The 20528-nt window shown below is 50.5% G+C and overlaps 1 pseudogene; it reads right to left on the bottom strand.

Annotated features, from left to right (window-relative positions):
• Positions 1 to 623: 623 nt before the first annotated feature.
• LOC134390040 (cilium assembly protein DZIP1L-like) lies at positions 624 to 20452 on the bottom strand (annotated as a pseudogene).
• Positions 20453 to 20528: the final 76 nt, after the last annotated feature.

The raw sequence follows: 20528 nt of genomic DNA, 5'->3' as shown, positions 1-20528 counted from the left end.
AGCTCTTGGTGATCAACCCAGGCTGGGCTGGGCGGCTTGTCATACACTCCCTAACACCCTATCTCTGTCACTAGATCACCACTCCATGCTGGCACTGGCTATAGACATTCTACCCCTCCCCACCTCTGCCTGAACCCCCAATTGGTAGTGAGAGGCTGGAGAACCCTGCACAGAGCAGGCACTTAATAATTGACTTTGGATCAATCATTGAATGACTGACTGAGGCACATGTCCCCAAAAGGACCTCATATGGGAAGCATCACGTCAGCGTTCCTCCAGGTTTACAAAAGTCTCAGGAAGAGAGACCGAGTGACTCCTTTTGGTCTGCAGTGAACATGGACGTGGAGGAAGAAAACTACCTGGAGGCCCTGTTATATCCCTTTCTCAAGCCTTGGGACTCAGGGACACCCGGCCAGACGTCCCCGGAAGTCTGTGGCAGAGCCCCTCCCAGGCAAGAAGGGGAGAGAGCATAACTGTCCCCTGCCCTGCTTCTCTCCATGGGGAAGACCTCTGGGTTTCTGGTGAAGGCAAGAAGCCCAGCAGCCTCTTCTGTGGAGTGAGACTTAAGGGGCCCCAGCCTGGTGGTAAGGCTGGCCCTCCAGCCAGCCACGCTCTGGAGTGGATCACCAGACAGGGACCCTGGGTCAGCTGGAGCTCCAGGGACTGCTGCCCTTCTCTGGGAGCTTTGAGCGAGACAAGGGCTTTGGTTTCTCTCTCTGGTCCAGGTCCTGGGGAATATCCTCGAAGGAGAAGATCCCCAAGTCGCTCTCATCTTCAGAAAGCTGCAGTGGGGAGGGGAGAAGAAAATGCACTTTGATGAGAGGGAGGGCGGCAGAGAGCTAAGCGCAATGCCCCCATGGAAATGCAGGACGGGAATGGGGACGGATGCAGATTTGGAAGAAAGCAACAGGGAGATGCTGCCCCTGCCTTCTCAGGTCTCCCAGCCTTGAAGAATCTGCTTCAGAAACCTGGGGTCAGAGTGATTTCCAAACCCCTGAAATTCTAACCAAACCAAAGCAAGTGCCTGGGAAAGGCCTATGTGCAGATCCGCTCGCTCTTGTTTTCATTTCAACTTTGTACATATTTTTAACTCCCCGTGTTGACAGAGTTGGAAGCCCAGAGCCTGGACCTTCTCAAGTTCCTTTCCTCAATGCGCCCTGGGCTGACGCACCCGCCTCCTCTCAGACTGGTTCTCTCAGGCCTGCTACACGCTCTGACCGGAGGCGCATGATGAGCTCAGGAGCATCACGACTCCTTCAGCTTGGAAGACACTGGGCTGTGGCCAAGGGACCGGGCTGCCCCCAGACAGACCCCTGTAACCTGTGCAGCAGCCAGGCCTTCTCTTCCAGAGGTCTCAGTGGCCCTGCAGGCCACCTGGGCTTCCACATAAGCTATTCTGTGCATTTTCTCCTGGAATGTAAGTGAGGCCAACCAACCAGAACCCACCCAGGGCCGGGAAGCAAGCTGGCTCTGAGCGCGGCCTCGGTCTGTTCTGGGCTGCTGGAGCTCTTTCCTAAGACGGGAAGTGGGACAAGTGGTTCTCTTTTTATTTATTTATTTTTTTAACTTTGTTTTTTCTGAAGTTGTTTTTGTTTTTCTTTTTGTTTAAATCATTTGGGCCCATTACTCACAAACACACGTGAGCTGTGTGATACTCCAGATACACTGTGCAGTAAAGGAGGGAAAGCTATGAAAATCAAAGGATGACTGCCCACTGGTTCTGAATTTTAGGGCACTAGCCTTGGTCATCCCAAGATGCATCTTTTTGATTGAAAACAATGAGAAATGAGTGTGAAGTAACGAGAGCTCTCCAATTTTCCACCTAAGAGAACAACAGGAATGTGGACGTGGGTCCCTGACCAGGGGTCGGTGAGGAGGGGACTCATAATGGTGGAGGAAGCTCAACCTCTGAGCTCTAAACCTGAAAATCCGATGATGGCTCCAGCCTGCAGCAAAGCCATCAAGACGTCTTACTGATGAGGCGTGGCCTTCAATACTTACAACAAAGGGATCTAAATATTCCCATGTCACGCTGTTACCTACTCTGATGTACGGTTGGTTCCCATACTTGGGAGGAGTCTGCTCTACACACAGCCTTGTGTTGGGGTCTTCGGAGGAGTGAAGGACAGCGGGACGAGTCCCCAGGCTGTGTCTTCTGAGACAGCCAGAAGAGAGCGGCTCATGCACGAAGCCAGACAACGTCGGTTCCGAGGCCCCTCAGGGACAGGAGATGGGAGAAACCAGACCTACTGAGCAGTCGCTTATATTATGAACGAAAAGGCTGTGTAAGGTTCATTCACGTGGACACAGAAAGTATTCCAAACCAGCCATCTCTCCACAAGCACAGGGGCCAAGGGAGAGGATTAGGTCACCTGCAATGTCCCGCCAAGGCTGACACTTGTAGAACTGTCCCCCCGTTCTCACCGCAGGACCCCAGACTCGGAGCTGGCTCTGTAGGGAACTGCAGGGCAACCTCCAAGTATCCTATATCCTACCTGTGGCATCCTTCCTGGCGTGGCAGCCCTCTGTGGCCCGGCATTGGGCATTAAGGACAGGCTGACCCCTCCAGCGGGCTTCTTTACCGGGGCTTCAAGCTGCTTTTTAAGGTTTCTGACCATCGACTGCACCAGTGTTTCTGGAAGGTAGACAGGAGAAGAGCCTAGAGAATGAACATTTCATCCGGTGGGTCATGTGCAGGCTCTGGTGTGGACGGAGGGAGAGTGAAGAGGCAGGAGGAAGAAGGAGACTGAGACAACCTGGCAACATGCGCCCAGTGTAAAGAGGCTCAGGATATCCTGCAAATGTCACCGTGCAGATGTCAGTACATGGCTGGTGACAGAGCCTAGGATGCTGCTCTTCACTCTTAATGGGAGGCTGAGGGTGACCTCTGCTCAGTTCGGGGCATGAACTGCACGGCTAGCATGCACACACTCCCTCCCTCAATGTCTTCACACAGAGACAAGAAGAAATATCACAGGTATAAATTAGCATGGGATGGCTGCAGGGGGAAATGGCTTTCTGTGAGCTTCCTGCAGGAAGCAGGAGCTGAGCAGTGACGTAGATCACCAAAGGAGCCCAGTGCATGGTAAACCAAGGTGATATGTGACTCACGAACAACCAAGAGGCAGGGAACTAACTAGAGCCTTCCTTCTAGGGCCTGGGCAGACTTCTGGAGCTACAACAGCCCTTGGCTCATTGATTCATTCCAGAATGTCTGTTAAAGGCCTACTATGTACCAAGCACTGTGTTCCCCCTCCTCCCATTAACAAATACCACATTGTCCAAATACCACATTTTACAACAAAAGAACTGAAAACTCTCACATAAGGACAAGCAGGTGACAAGTGGCAGAGCCAGAACTGTCTCGGGAGATTCCGGTCTCCCAGTTCCAAGATCTTGCCTCCCTATCACCCACCTGGCAGGGCACAGGTACTTCCCAAGAGATCTGGTTCTGGTGGATTCTGAGGACTGGAAGGCTTGGCCAGTGTTGTGGGCACGAGGAAGTACTGCAGAGTCCACAAAGGACTTTGCAAACCTAAATTTAAATCCCTGAGCCTCTACTTACTGACGTCAGAAAGACAGAACTCTACGTTCCTTATTCTTTAGCTCAGCCTTGGCTAGAAAATGCGACTGAAGCCAGAAGCTGCAGGCCTCAGTCAGCAGTGTCATAAGCGCACCTTGAAAGAATGTGAGTGCATGTGGCTGTTTTGAGAAGAACAATGCTCACCTAGTCGTGGTCACCTGTCACATAGAAAACGGTGACTTGGTGAATAGGTTCATTCGGTTCCCCTAACATTCAGCTTAAATCTCTGTGATGCCCTTTTCACCAACAAGCTGGATTTCTATCTGCCTCTGCTTGCTGAAAAGGGCAGAGACCTGTCCGGTACGACTGGAAGTGCTGCTGTGGCCCAGAGGCTGGTGTGGCAACATGACACAGCCCGCCACAAAGGTCCACTGCCGCCCTCTGTGCTGCCCCTCCGTCCCCAGCTCAGCTGCATGGAAACCACACTCCCAATTATCCTTTTGCTACGAGAGGTCATGTTTGCTAGACCACGTGTGTTACAGGAAACTGTATTTGTCAAAATGCTCGTTGTGGGGAACTATTCGCCCTTCAAGTTATAACCTAGATTGCCCTGGAGGCTGCGTTCACCACAGAGATAGTCCATTCTGTGGCCACAGGGACCTGGGTCTGGTGCTGATGACCTCAAGCAGCCAGAGGAACTGTGTGGATACTCTTCAAAGTAGGAAGAGAGCTCAGGGCCGTTTTTTTCCTTCCTGACAGAAAAAAGTCTCATTTTGCCATGAAAGTAGTTCTGTGACCTTGAACTAGCCCCAATGCCTCGAAGGCTTAGTTTCTGTGACACCTGTGAGCTGTGATTACTGCAGCCGTCCCTCATCAGTGCTGTGAGGAGCAATTCAGGGACTCACACCAAGAAATCCGCCCAGAGCCAAGCACGTGTGAGCCCCCGGGAATGGCGACATGGAGGGAGACCCTTTTCTCTCTCACCTCGAGGTGCCATAGAAGAGGGCACTGCTGCTCTATCCACCAGGATGGGCAGGAGGGCGAGAAGCACCTCTAGTGTGTCCCCCCATCCTCCTCTCTCGTACCCACAGTGGTAGCCGAACAGAGGGGTGCACTGCAGCCTGCCTGGGCCACTCGCCTGAAGGAGGGTCACTGCATGCAAAAGGCAGCGCTGACTGGCTGTTTCTCCCTGACCTCTCCCCGCTCCTGTGACTGGGTGTGGAGACTGGCTGGCATGCTCCCTGCAGCTGCCTGCTGAAGATCCTGCCCACTCAGGATCGCTGTGTCGGCCCAGCCCTGTGCACAGACACAGTCAAGATCTGAATTTGACGGGGATGGAAGGGCCCCCACTCTGGCCTCAAGGGCCAGCTGCTTTCACAATCCGCCCTATCAGGAAGTGCTCCGGCATGCCTGGATCCTGTCACCAGTAACAGAGCATGGCCTCGATCTCCACATGTCTGGCCACTGTATTTATTCGCTACCAGTCAGAACCTGAAGGAGAGAAGGGGGGAGTGGGCTCCCCACAACCTCCAACAGCTAAACTATCCAGTGACAAAACACGGGACAAAAGAAACCTCACTCGAGTCCTAGCTTTCTCCTGAGATCTCTGCTATCCCAGAAAAGCATCTGAGAGAAAGAGACACTGAATCAGAAAGTCCAAAGACAGCTACAGGGTGTGCCCAGGGCCAGGGGAAGTCTGGACTGGAGAAGGGCTACTCCAGTGCTCCCGGTCCACTCACCTGAGGAAGCCAGCCCAGCCGAGTCCTTGCCAGGGGACTGGGAGTCCTCCTCCGAGGTCTTGGTGTCAGACCAGTCCCAGTCATCCTCCGGCCGGGGCACCAACCTAGAAAAAGCTTGCGGGGGCTGCAGGGACACACGCTGCACAGGGTCTCCCTCTGAGTCCTCTTCAGAACTGAACGGGGGTGTGCTGCCACATGGAGGAGAAACGAGGGATGCGGGGGCCAGAAAGAAAACTTTAAAAGCCAAACTTCACCACCTTGCAAGTTTGTTTTGTCTGCTCCCTCCCTGGGCCCAGAGTCACTCTGGAGTGTAGCAGCTACACCAACTTCTCCCTGAGAAGACACGCAGAGGATGGTAGCCCTGCTGGCCTGGTACCCAGCCCCTTCCGGTGTGGCCACTGGGGTTGCAGGGAGAGACCGGTAAGGGGAGGGCAGGTAGGTCTTGGCTGGGAGCAAAGGATCCCCCGTCTCTTCCAGAGAACTCAGGTTGGACCCCACCTGAGGCACCACCTGTTCATGTCTGTCTCTGCCCCCACCTGTCTGCAGAGGCCTAGAGGGAGCCCAGAACAGGGCTGCCTGAGGCCAGGAGCCACCCAGAGGCTCAGTAACAGGCCAGAGTCTGGGGCTCACCTCAGCCCAGGTCCCAGGGAAGCAGGGGTCTTGGAGGGTCCATGCGCTCTGGGGTGTGGAGTAGGGGTGGACACGAGGGGCAGGCCAGTGCCGTGGTTCCTGTGGCTCTGAAGAGTTGGTGTGGGTGGCTTGGATAGCAACGCCAGGTGCAGAGTCCTGGCCTTTGGCTTGAATGGCGATGCCACATGCACGGTTCTGGCTTTTGCCTTGACCTCTTTGGTGACCAGGGTGCTCCGCTGGCTTTTGACTAGAAATTGAAAGGAGTGCTGAAACAGAGCATACCTGTGCTGCGCCCACAAGCAGCAGGCTCAGAAGCAATGGAAAGAGGCTCAGACCCTGGAAATGGACAAGTCACTCTGGCTCAGTGTACGCTAATAACCACAGCAGAGTTCATAGTTGCCCCCAGTCCAGGTGTCCCACTGTTGCCCAAACAGAGCTGGGACCATAGTTCCATGTTTTCTTCAGAGACAAGGAGAGCAGTCAGTTGTTCCAGGGTGCCAGCAGATCCAAAGAGAGGTCCGGCATGTCTGCAGCTCACTCATGGCAAAGTCCTAGAGTGGACTAGTCCTAGACCTCCCCAAGGCCACCTACCCTCTTTACCCACCCACACTGCAGCCACAGCAGAGCAGGAAGCCATGCAGGAAGGCCCAGTTGCCACCAGAGGTCGGGGCAGGACTACATGAGCCAACAAAATCCACTCAACCTCCTCCCAAAGGTAGCCAGGGACAAGGCCAGGACCAAGGCAGGCACTTAGACACAACCTCCTATTTTCCAAATTGCAACAAGACCCACTGAGGGGAAGAAGGGTCCAGAATCAGAAATTTTTTATGAACAGAGAAGAGGAGCATGCACCACAGGGAGTCAGTGAGTACTGCTGACACGTGAAAGGCAGGTGCACAACCATGACAAATATCCTTCTCTCTGAGGATTCGATGCAAGTTTCAGAGCTGCCCTTTCCTTACAGATTTTAAGACCAGAAGCTTAAAACTAAGTACGACAGAGTTTCCCAGATCATTGACATAATTTTTATTACATTCTCATACAAACTGTCCTGTCATTTACTGTTACTTTTGAACATGATTATGTAAAGCAACACTTTTAAACAAAAAACACCTGCTTTATACTTGTCCAGGTAATCATTTCCATGAGCTCACAGGATTGCTATGTTAGTACTATTTTTTTGCAATTCACAAAAAGAAAAATAAAGGATAAATTTTAAAATGATTGGCCCAAGTACCAAATAAAATTGTCCCTTGCATTCCCATAGATAGGTGTACCACACTCGGCAAAATTTCTTTGTGTGAAGAGCTCAGATTGGGTCTGCCTGGAGAGAAGATACAGACTGAGGACCCTTCTGGCCACATCTGTCTATGGCTGAGCAGACGACGTGAGAGTGTCGGGCCATCACCCTGTATCCCCAGAGCCTCCAGTTACAGCAGGCCAAAGGATCTGGGAATCCTCTAGAAATGGGAGCTCTTGAACCTAGGGACAAAAATTCCCTTCTCCCAAAATGTCTTTGAGCATGAAGATCCGAGGCTCCTGGCCCACATGCTTTCATCCTCCAACAGAACCACAGGCCTTCCCTTGTCGTGACCCCAGAGGCAGGGACAAGTGGCAAAGCTGCAGCTCTGACAGGCCCAAGGACCCAACATGGAGCTCTACAGCTCTGTCCACGTGCAGAACCGGCCCAGCCTCCCGCACCCACCACTGCCTACAGCGCGGCACATCTGAGCTCTGGGAAGTTTGCACTTGGTTGATAGTTGCCTCCGCCCACAGCCCCAGTGCTCCCAGGCCTTGCGCTGTCCCCTGCACTGACAGGCCTGGTGTGCACAGCCAGAAACCCAGCGGGCTGCCATGCTGGAGGGAAGCCCAACCTGTGGTCACAGCAAGTCAGGCAGGGAGGACGAAGCTGCTGAGGGAGGCAGGAGGGTGTCTGAGCAAGGACAGTGCAGGCTGGCCACAGCCCCAGCTCTGGCTCTCCCCCAGCTTCCCTGATTGACCCTGGCACGTGCCCTTGCCCATCCCCACCCCCAGACTCTGCTTCTCCAACAGAAGACTTGTGACTCAGTCACCAGGGAGGACCCTACCAGCTCGGCCCTTCAGAGCAACATCCCTGATGGGAGACAGGGGCTCCACCCTCCTGTGCAAATAAGGCTAAAGGGCAGGACCCTCCCAGGTGACAGCCCTGCACAAACCCTCTCCAGCGTACCTGGGGGCTGGCTGGCTGGCTGGGACACCACGGCCCCATTCTCCTGTCTCTCCTTCACTCTCTTGGTGGCTTCCTCAATGAGCTTTTCCCTCAGACTCAGAAATTGGGAAAACCTCCGAGCCTTCTGCTCCCGCTGGATTCTCAGCAGGGACTTCAGGTGTCTGCAAGTCTGAATCGAGATTCCCTTTGCATCCTGGAGGAGACACAAGTTCACCTTTGCACACAGAGGCTCCCCTTATCCTTCCTCTAAGCCTCTCACACCTGCTGCTGCTGACGTGGGAGTCTATGATCAGGGCCTGGTGCTTTTCTTGGGGGAGTGAGGTGAGGGCAGGAAACAAGGATCAGAATAAGAGGAGCAGCAGCTTCACACGTGGCTGAAAGCGTGATGGCGCAGGGTCTGGGAGCACCATCAAAATGTGCATAGCAGGATAATGCAGGGCGCTGCATCACAATTGCACCCACATCACAGCATAAGGGACTTAGATGGGACATGCTTTTCCACCACCCAACTGAATCCTAGCAGGAGAGACCACGGCTTGCTCCTTCTGTACCCCCAGCATTATCATTACGTCAGACACATTGCTCATGGCTAAGAGTGTTCGAGAAACCAAACTGCAGTAAACAAAAGCCAGGTACCCCTCCAACACCTGTGGGTAGTTGCTTGGGCTTCTGACATCCACGCAGAGCCCATGAGAGGGTTTCACAAGGCATATGAATCCGAGTTGAGGATTCATTCGAGGTTAGAAAGAAATGTTCTCATCAAGTCCGAGCATAGGGCCAAAGAGACATTAAGCAGAGGTTGAAACCAAAGATTCCTCAGCACACTTCCTAAGTTAAACCTAGTTGTCTATCTTTCCCGAACTTACTCTACACAGATAGTATTTACAACCATATGAAGCTCCGCTACTTGAATAATAAGGTGTGTTTTTATTTAATAATAGGTTTCATTGGTGCCTCTAATGATAACGCGCGTGCACTGGTTAAGCACAAGCCTGAAGGAACAATGGCGTTCAGACACTAGCTGGTACCAGACAAAGCTTTCAGGACCTGCCCCACCCACAACACCCTGCAGAGTGGGCATGGCCACGTGGGCCACAGATGCTGGATGTAGACATGGACATTTGGCCAAGGGGACCCGTCCATAGGCCACATTGAGCCAATTCAATTCCCTCTGTCAGAAAATGTCATTAGAGCCACAGAAGGAAGTAACCACTGAGTGCAGAACACTGAGGGGTCAGGACGTGGGTGGCTTCACTGGCCAGGTAGGGCTGCTCTCAAGAAGCTGCTGGAGGACACAGAAGAGAGCACACCACTGCTGTGAGGGGAGGGACACGTGGGCTTCTCAACCTGGACACCAAAGGGGCTGGTGCTGGAACAAATGAGATGAATGGTTTACAAGATAAAAATCAATTGATCATTTGTCACTTTGAGAACACCTTGTGCTGGGAAAATGTAGGGAAACGGTCAGGGTCCTCAGATGTTCAGAATCTTGCCGTGCATTTGATGTAAATATCCACGTGCACCCAGGTGGTCCTTGGTTATTATCTAATGTAATTGTGTAGGGGCACCCAGTAGTCCCGCGTCATAGACTTAAGTATAAAGGACTAACGGCTCTGATACACGCACCCTGCCTACTTCTCGGGATACGCCCGGACGCCACTAGATTGGCTGCTCCTAGCTCTGAATAAAGCTTGTTTATTTTTTACCCACAGCTCCCAGGATCTTTTCCTATTACCTAGCTCGTGGCCTGCATGTGAAGGGTTTGTGACCCGGTCTGTACAACGGGCATGAGGGGTCTGTGAGCCCTAGCTTGACACCTTGTGTCTAAATTGTGGCTCTGGAACTCACCTTCTTTATCCCCATGCTTTCCAGTTTCTCTTCCAGGGTGTCCTCCAGGACTGGCCTGAACTGCTTCAGCAGGGAGGGATTTCGCCTCAGACTGGCCAGCACCTCCCACTGCTCATCTCGGGAGTCCTCCAGCTCTGCAGCACAACACAATAGCCCAGCTAAGCCCGTGCCCATGAGACCTCCTTTCCCAGAGCCCCCCACACCCGATGGGCCCTGACCCCTCCAGGGATCCTGGTCTCCAACCTGTGAGCTCAGGACCACAGGCCCTTCCTGAGTGTCCATCCCTAGGTCACAAGCTGGAGTGACTCTGCTCCGGGGACCACTGCCTCAGACGCTCCACCCACCTTCAGGATTCTCATCCCCTGCCGGTCTGGACCTCTAAGATCTGGCCTCAGTCAGTCCTGCCATGGGTTAGCTCGGGGCTTTGGGGCTTACACTTGAGCCCTGACAGCAGTGTGTTCCCTGGGGTGTTATTGTGACCCCAGAGTCCAGACCTTCCCTCCGCCAGCACCAGCCCCCACCTGACACCCTCACCCCATTGCCGTGCCAGGTCTGTTCTGGTCCAGGGGATAATTTGACGGACAAGACAGATCCCTGCTCTTTGTTTGCTCTGTCCATCTGGAGGGCTCCCTCCAGTGCTAGTATATGTCAGAATCACCTGGGCACGGGTTAAAGTGCACATTCCCTGGTCACAACCTCCAGAAAGTCTGATTCCACAGGTCTGGGGAAGGGCCCTGGGGTCTGCATTTCAACAGGCCCGATGATTCTCATGAAGATGAGCCACAGACCACACTTGAAGAAATACTGATCCAGAGGGTAAGAAAACAAGCAAGTAAAACAACAGTGTCAACTGCTATAAAGCAGCAGGCCAGGGCTGAGGGGAGGCCGCCCACAAGTGCTCTTCAGGTCCAGCCCCTGTGGTCAGAGCTGGACTGAGCCCTTTCATCCACTCAACAGACATTTACTGAACAACTCGTATGAGGGAGAACGAGACAGTGCTGGATGCTGGGGACGCAGGAGAAACGCACCTCTCTTCCCCCACGGAGCGCAGAGTGGAAGGTGGTGAATCTCAACCCGGCTGCATGGTGGAGCCCCCTGGGACCCATCCCGGGAGGGTGACATCACAGTCTCTCAGAGTGGGTTCCAGGGCTTGACAGTTATTCTTAAATATCTCTAGACATTCTAATAGCGAAGCCTGAGAACCACTTATTCTAGGGCAATGATCCTCACGTGTGAGCCGCGGCATCGGCATCACCTGGTAACTTGTGAAAAATGCAGGTTCTCAGCTCCTCTTCCAAACCTACTGAAGCAAACTCTGCAGGTGGGGCCCAGCGATTGTGTTGTTACAAGCCTCCCCCACCCCAGCAGGAGAGACGATGGCTTGCTTCTTTTGTGCCCCAAGCACTATCACTATGACAGCACGTTGTTCGTGGCTAAGAGTGTTTGAGAAACTAAACTGCAATTAACTAAAGCCAGGTACCACTCCAAGACCTATGGGTAATTGCTTGGGCTTCAGACATCCACCCACAGCCTGCATCGGGTGATTCTGCTCTATAAAGTTTGCACTGGGGCATGATCGTCAACCTTGGCTACACCCTGGAATCTCCTGGGGAGGGCTAAATGCTACCGATGCCTGGAACCCACCTCTCAGCACAGTGTGACAAGCAAGTGCAACCTTGTTGGGAAAAATAGGAAAACATCAGGGCCCCTAGGATGTTCAGAACCTTGCTGAGCATTTGCTTTAAATATCCTCAGGTGTTCCTTGTTACTACATGTAAGTTGTGTATGGGCACCCAGGTGTCCAGGGCTGTGGACTTAAGTATAAAAGACTAACAGCTCTGATCCACAGTGCTTCTCAGAGCTCTCAGAGAAGCCACTAGGATAGTTGCTTCTAGATCTGAATAAAACCCATCCATTTTTCTATACCCACAGCTCCCAGAACCTTTTCTTTCTATTACCTAGCTCACAGACCTGAGTGTGGAAGGTTTGTAACCCAATCTGTGCAACAGACTCAAAGGGTCTGTAAGCCCTAGCTTCACGGACCTCCACTACCACAGCAGGGACACAAGGACTCTGCGTCTGCTCATTGAGGATTTGACTCATCCATCCCACCTGAGGACCTTCTGTTACTCCATAGATACCTTCCCCCAAAGGGATGTGTCATTCTAATGTTTACAGCTTTATCCCAAAGTGAAATGCACTCGCGAGAGAGGGAGGTAGTAAAGGGCTGGGTAAATAAATCATGGCTCATCTCTGCAATGGAAGACTGCACAGACCTGAAAAAGAACGAAGCAGTTCTCTATGAAGGGATAAGAAGCGATTTCCCTAGTAAGGTGTTAATATAAATACTACAGAACAATGGGTGTAGCATGTACCCATCTGGGAAAGAGAAAAGAGGGGGTGCACGTATGTGCTTGTATCTGCACCCAGTGTCTCTGGCAGGGTTCGTGGGAAACATTGACAGTGGCACCTCTGGAGAGGAAACTGGGTAGGTCGGCGGAGGGACATCGGATTCTCACTCTTCACACTTTTACACTATTTCACTGCATTTGTTTTTCTCAAAGTGCATAGATTACTATCTCAAAAAGAAAAATATTACATTAAAAAATAAAATAAGCCCCCCAATACACACATATTGCTAAATTTGACTAGTTTAAATAAATAAATGAAACTTAAAACTAAAATCCCCCTTTGGTGACACATGTAAAGTCCTTTCCCAGGCATGTGTGTTGGGTAACTTTGGAACTCTCATATCACAGCCTTACTGGAGGGACCGGCCCTGGTCAGCAGGTTGCCCAGGGAACAGTCTCTCATCTTTCCTGGGAGCTTCCTATCCCTGACTATCCTAGGAGCTCCTTGCAGTCAGGGAGCTTGTCTCTTTTCAGTTTTCTTATATATCCCCTGCCTACTTCTGGTTGAGAGCTCTGCAACTCAGAATCTGTCACTGAGTGGGGTGAACAAAACAGCAGGTGCCCAGTGCTCTGAAGAGGGAGCTGAGACGATTCTTGCACATCAGCGAGGCCCTGAGTGATCTGTCTGTAGCAACTCACAGAGCAGAAGAAAACAGCAAAGTCCCTACTTAAGCCAACACGCCAAGACCTCTTCCACTGCTCTTGACAGTACCAGGAGAGACTCAGTGGGGCAGCCTGTGAATCACACGCTGCTCCAAATTCTGGCTCCACTACCTGCCAGCTCTGTGACTCTGGGCAAGTTACTGACCTTCTCTGAGCCTGGGTCTCCCATCGGTGACCCAGAAGATCGCATGTTAGTACCTGCGTGTAACATACCAGGCATGTGCAAGGTGCTTAAGAAATATTTATTTCGTCTCCTATGTCCCCTCCACCCCGGCTTCTGGTATCCGGATACAGTTAAATAGAGACGAACTAAGCAATGAAGCAGGCAGCAGATCTGTGTCCTGCACTGGACACCCAGGAAAGAAAATAAGGCCGCACCTTCCTCAGGAGAGTCCTCCTCTGTGTCCGCAGCCTTCGGTGCCTCATGGATCCCTGAACACAGGAGGAACAGTTAGTGGCTACTGTGCCCTGGACTCCATCCCTGACTTAGACAAAAGTGCAGGACCCCAGATGAGTACCAGACAGAAAGAACAAGCCCTCCAGTCAGTTCATCTCTATAAGAGAGAGGCAGGATGGAGCAGTGGTCACAGCCATGGACACTGCAGGCAGAAAGATCAGAGTTCACATTCCAGCCCTGCCCCTCACTAGCTGTGCAGGAGATGGCAAGTCCTGGAACCTCTCCAAGCCTCAGTTTCCTCATCTAGAAAATGAGGATAATAATGCCCACCCCCACCCCCTTTCAATCGTGGGGACGGCGCCACAGACGCTGAACCTGAGGAGCTTGGTGAAGCACACGGCACACAGCTGCTATTATGTACCGTTCCAGCTCCAGCCTGCACGAAGTTCAGGGCCACAGAAACAGTGCCCCTCTGAACTGGCTGCAAGCTGGGAAAGAAATGTCTGGCACCAAGGCACAGGATGGGAGGAGAGGTGGACTTCAGACGCACACCGGCACACCAGAGTGCCCAAGAGGAGGCAAGCACATATGCCAAACAGGCCACATTCACATGGGTTTGGTCTCAACTTGCTACACACTGGGAACAAGGTAAAGGTCACCAGCAACCCTGAGGCCTTACCACAGGCATGGTGAATTAGAAAGAGCCTCCTCGGGAACCCCGCCCATCAATCATCACCCCCAAGCTCCTCACGCCTCCCCACCGCCTCTATCCCCTTACAGAGAACAGCAAGCCAGCAAGAAACATGCAACTGTATGAAAAGCGTGCAGCACAAATGCCGGCTGCAGCCCCATCTATCCCAGAAGCTCTCTCCCTCACCCAGCTGGAGGCTGCTGTCACCAATCCTCCACCTATCAATGGGTGGGGGGTGGAGGGGAGGAGAGAGAAAAGCCCAAGACAACAGCACAGACTATTACAAACCAGCCCATGCAGACTTACCCTCCACCTTCCTGAGGGCCAAGGTCTGGATCTGCAAAGAGGTGGAACAGAGCAGGTTACAGCCAGCAGGGAACACTGCATGAACTCTGCTCTGCACGGTGGGTCTGCCTAGCACAGTAAAGAAGGGACAGCCAATGTTCCAGGCCACCCACTTGGGAACCAGAAAAGCTCAGATGCCCACCTCAGCCCCCCAACAAATCTCCCGTGGTCTATTTGTAAGAGGGGAAGGCGACAAGCTCAAACAGCAGCCATCAGGATAGCAGCTGCTCCATTTTCCTGCCATGAGGAGGCAAGAATGTCCCCTTTTCAAAGAAGGATTGTGGTGTGAGGATGGGAGTGCCATGGAAGTGGGGTGGGACTGGCACATGGTCAGTACTACTGGGACAATTAATGGAAAACAGCCAGGGCAGGGTAGAGGCTTCCCTCCCACCACGTGGGCACTTGAGCCACGTGCCCCCGGGGAGGAAGGAGGCCAGAGACGACCCCTGCCCAGAGGCACGATGTGGACATTCACTGAACTGTTTGCTCAAGCCCCTTGTCCAAGTGCCTCTCCCTTCCCCCTTTCCCAAGGCAGCCACACGCGACCTCACCCCACAGCCACAGCCAACTCTCCGGGTTTGCATGGAGAGGTCTGCACTGCTAATGACTGAAGTCTAGAGCCCTTGGCAGCTGACTGTTCTGGGCTTTCTTGGTTTGTTTATTTGTTTTGCCTCGGGGGACAGATAAGAAGCAGAAGCTGATCTTCAGAGTAAAAGAACAAAATGAAGCAGTTACAGAGAAAGGAACAGAGACACACAGAAGAGGAAAACCCCTGACCACATTCATGTCTCTCGTTCCGGTTTATTCTCAGATTCAGCTGCTCCCCTGCCATGAGCTCTGTGCGATGCTCTGTCTGTCCTGCTGACAAATTCTCTCTTCCGTGAAGTCTGAGCTGTTGTTTGTGACCTGCGGTGTCACATGCTGGTGCACAGCTCATCCCACATGCATTCCCAACTGTGTCCTCCTTTGCCTACCTCTGCTCTGGAGACTGTGAAACTAGTCATCGCTTTCCCAGCCTTCCTGCACTTGTGGGTGCCCATGTGACAGACGTTTGACTGATAATATATAAGCAAACATCTTAGGAAGGGGCCTTTTCATTTACAGACATGGTTGTGATGGTCAGGGCTGGGGCAACCATCTTGCAACCATGAGAGTTAACATAAGCTACACACTAAATGCGGAAAGAGGAAGAACAGAATCTGGATTCCCAATGGGTACTTTTGCTACTAACCACAGCCAGCAACTATCACCTCTTGGTGTTACAATAAAAGTAAACTTGACAGCAGAAAACAATCCTCTAGTCACAAGTGTTTAAACCAGATAGAAGTATCTCTCTCTCTCTCTCTCTCTCTCTAACAAAGTCTGGAGGTAAGCAACCTGGGGCTTATATGCAATTCCACAATCATCAGGGACCGGTTTTTACTGTGCTGCTCTGCCACTCCGTCATGTGGCTTCTGCCTCATGGTCTAAGGTGGCTGCATGAGGTCCAGCTCTCAGGTCCACCATCCTAGTCAGCAGGAGGAGGGTGGGTGAGGAATGGCATAACTTCCTTTTATCACCCCTCCCAGAACTTGCATATCCCACTTCTGCTTACATTTCCTTGGCCAGAATTTAGTCACACGGCCACACCGAGTTCCAGGGAAGGCTGGAACATAAGGTTTATTCCGATTGGCCTCATGACCAGCTAAAAATCAGATACAAGTAATCCGCCCCCTGACTCTGGTTAACGCGTCGTGGCAGCCTCCAAAGCTGGGTGGAGAATCTGAAGTTCTACAGTGAAAAGACGATATGACAGATTGGCAGTGTCTGCAATGCCGTAGCAGAGGGACGTGGAATCACAGATGCTATTTATTCACTGTCCTCTGCCTCAGGTGGTTCTCAACCCTGGGGTGTGACCCAGACTTGGTATTTTTTCAAACTTACTGTTATGGCAAATTTCAAAGATTACGAAAGTAGAGAGAGTGACATCATGAGCCTTCGTCTGCAAACTGCCCCGCCCAGCGGTTGTCAACTCACGGCCGTGCTGTCGCGTCTTTTCTCTCCCCACCTTCACACACACCTGGATTGCTTTGAAGCATGTTAGTCATGTGATTTTATCTGCAAATATTTCAGTTTCTATCTCTACAAAGCAAGATTCCCGCTTTTAAGCAGAAACACAACAGCATCATCACAGCCTGAAAAATCAACAGAAATTCCTTCGTATCATCCCCTATTCAGTCAGTGTTCACGGTTCCCTGGGACACGGGCAGTGTTTTAAAGCTCTCCAGGTGATGCTAATGGGCAGCTTGGGTGGGCATCACTGCCTTCCTCAGGAAATCAAATTCTTCCTTTTGGAAGTAGCCCAGGGGTCCCACGAGAACAGGATGTTGGGCTAGGGGAAATCCCAGGCTGACTCAGGTGGTCTAATCCTGTTGTCCCCATTGCTTCACCTTGGTGGTGCCACCTGGGACAAGTAATGGGGAGAAGGTGGCAAGCAAAGTTAGAAAGTTACAGTTAGATAGGAAGAATAGGTTCTGGTTCTCTAGAGTGGCTACAGCTAAGAATATTGTGTATTGTGTATTTCAAGATAGCTGGAAAGGACCTTGAATGCTATAACCACAAAGTGATGACAAATGTTTAGGTGATAGCTCTGCTAACTATTCTGATTGGATCATTATACGATATATGCATGTATTGAAACAACAATCTGTACCCAATACAATATGCAATAAAAAAAATGAATTAAAAATATGTACATCTTTATGTAGAACATATAAATGCAGGAAGATAGAAAAGAGAAAATGAAAACCACAGACAGTAGCACCAGCAGTTCATATTTGGGTGTATTCTCTATCATTTTTGCCTGTAGACTGTCAAGTTGAAAAACAAACAGAGAGGCTGTCTAGAAGAGTTTAATCGGGAATAGGGCATTGCAAGGGGAATACATGGGTGATAGTAAACTATGTGCGTGTTCAGGGAGGTAAAGGAAGACAAAGGGTTTTAAAGGAAAAGTGATGGAGGATTACTTAATTGTTTTGGGATAATTATCCTTGGCTACAAGGATCAATAACAGGGTGATGCCAGTCCAAGTTTGGACAGGCAATCGCTGGGCAGATGTCCTCACAGAACTATTTTCTGGGTAAGGTTGTAAAGGCCTTTGTGCAAAGTTGTGGTTTTGGAGAGTCCTTTGTGATAGTTCTTATCAGGCATATGTGAGAAGCATCCCCGTTCATGGCCTTCCCCTGCTCTCTTTGTTAGGGTTTTGAACAAGACATACATAATCATATAGTACTATGCACTTTGACTATTGCTTACTTTCATTTCAGAATGTATTACATTTTCCAGTGTCATTAACTTCTGTTTGAAAACATGATTTTTAAGGCTGAATCGTATTCCATCAAGTGGCTATCATAATCTTTGTCACAATTTCCTCCTGTTGAATATGAGGGTACTTCCAAAAGTTCATGGAGAGATTCATATTATCTTTTAATTCTATTTTCCATAAACTTTTGGAAGTACCTTCATATATGGCTTACTCAAAAATTTCCATATTAGAAATCACATGATGATCAATATTCTTACATGTAAAGTTTGGTGCACATCTCTTATTATTTCTTTAATGTAAACTGCTGTAAGGAGAGGGGAAATGTGTAAGGTAACTAGTGATACATTAGTGTTCATGACCTTTTTATTCTTGGACAGCTGGCTTCTCAGAAGCCCAGCTATCCTATGCTACACTCACCTCAAATCACTATTAAATCAAATTCATTTGTACTACATCTAAAAATTGTTTGCTTCCAAAAACTTCAACCTGAGAAAGGCCACATCTCTTCTCCATAAAAAGGCTTAGAGTTTCAATCACAGGACCATCTGTCTAATAAAAACAAAACCTACTTTAAAAAGTAACACATGTTCAAGTACCATTGATACCCTTTTCATTGTATGTAGTTAAAATGGTCTTTTATACTTCATTCTGCATCATTCTTTTTAACTTAAAAAAATTAAAGTATACACTGAAAGCAACCTTGGTTAAAATGTTACTTTATTACACATGCTGCCTTTTTTTCATTTGAAATTTGAAATGACACACTTAAGTTAGGCTGTATTATTGAAAAGAGTGAACTTACAACTACAATGCTTTTCATTACTTTAAACTCCTGATTGCTGTCAGGATACAAAGCTACGTTCTTTGTATTCATAATTAGTGTGTACACTGCTTCTGTTACTCTAGGAATTTTACATTTACATTTCTAGGTGTCTACTGTCAAAATACTTATTTAAATGACAATACAGTAGTAGTTCACACATATGGAGCTGCTGAGCCAGGCATTGTGCTAAGTACCTTGCATTATCTCATTTCATCCTCACAGTAACCTTCTGAGTTTGGTGCTACTATTTCCTCCATTTTGCAGTTTGGAGAAACAGAAGGTCAGGGAGGTTATGTCACTGACCCAAAGTCAATGTACTAAGACCAAGGTGTGACTGATCGAGGCGGCAAGAAACTACACTCCAGTGACTTTTGACTTAAGCTGATAAGCCTCTCTTTGCATGGATCCCACAGGAAAACAGAAGAAGCAGGGACAGCCAGTGGAAGAAGTGCTGCAGGAGCTTCAGGCCAAGCTAACGTGGACCCAAGGGGAGCTGGAAGCCCAAAGGGAGGTTGAGAGGCAGAGACAGCTCCAGGTGGGCACAGGAAGGAAACGTCAGGGAGACTCGGGTCACAGACTACCCAAGAGACCCACGATGCATGTGAATCTCACAGGCCAAAGTGCCAGCTCTTTCCCATAACTATGGTGTGAGAACTAGGATGACCTCTTCCCGGACGTGGCAAATAATTTTAAGTAGTAAAGAAAGGAAGATCGAATTATCTTTGCCAGACCTTTGTGGCATAAAGTAGAGCAGAGAGTTGCAATTGGCTTCATTAATCAGCACCCTCTGAGAGCATTTGAACTTGAACTTTATCTTCTTATGCTACACTGTTAGTTTGCTTTTTGAGGACAAAAGACCAGGTCTGATTCTGAAAGCTCCAGAACCCATCCCACAGGAAGTGCTCAGTAAATACTTGTGGAATGAAAATATGCAAACTCACCCTGCTCCTTGATTCATTTGTTCATTCATCACTCATTCCCTCAGCACGCGTTCACTGAGCACCAGCCAGGCCAGGCATTGGGAGGGATATGAAGAAAGACAAGTCCTATCCTCAGGGGACTTTACAATTAGATGAGACTGGATTTGACTGGCTGTACCCAAGTCCACACAGAGGGCACTGGGGGATAAATGTTCTTTGGGTCTCCATAGTGACATGCGTGGACCAGGGCCCAGCAGGTCCTCAGCAAAGATTTGCTATAATGTGGAATTACTGATTATATCATTCTTGCTTTTTTTCATAAGAGGCAGAAATCAGCCATCATAAAGGAAGTAGAAGCAGGAAAGAACTGGAAGAGGGGACCAAGCTTTAGGAACAAGTAGATAAGCTAAAAGAATTATTGTTGAATGAATTTAGAAGTATTGCCAGCCACTACTCTAGGCTACAAAAGGTACCTGCTTCTTCTCTATGGTGCTGGTCATCTTACGATGCCAGTGGCTCTCCTCCCACCTGACCTTAAGCTCATCAGCCTGACATCTCAGCTCCACCTGGCTTTGCTGCTGCTGGTGCAGGCTGGCCTGCAGCCACGCCTCGAGCTGGGTGATGCCGGCACTCAGGCACTCCTGGCAGTGCAGTAGGTATTTAATGCTGAGCTGAGCCAGACGCAGCACCTTGAGGAGCACCAGGTCCACAGGCTACCTACAGCAGCTGCAGGCATCCTGCTCTATATTGCAGATGGTGACACCGGTGATGTTCTCTTGCAGGACAGCCACGTCCACCTCCGGGGCCACATAGTCCAAGTTCAGGGCATTAATGTGCCTCCAGTCTATGCTCTCACAGCAAGACTGGAACTTGAAGGTGGGGAATGTGTAGGCCACATTCCAGAGAGGAGATCACTGAGGCCACCAGCACAGGCAGCTGGGGACTGCATGGGTGGGGGCGGCCCTGCACTGACCACCAGGGAAGGGCAACACCAAGGCCACGGCAGCAGGACACGGAGCTGAGAG

The sequence above is a fragment of the Cynocephalus volans genome, chromosome 11 (assembly GCF_027409185.1).
Source record: "Cynocephalus volans isolate mCynVol1 chromosome 11, mCynVol1.pri, whole genome shotgun sequence".
Taxonomy (NCBI): domain Eukaryota; kingdom Metazoa; phylum Chordata; class Mammalia; order Dermoptera; family Cynocephalidae; genus Cynocephalus; species Cynocephalus volans.
This window is presented reverse-complemented; position numbering and strand designations above follow the sequence as displayed.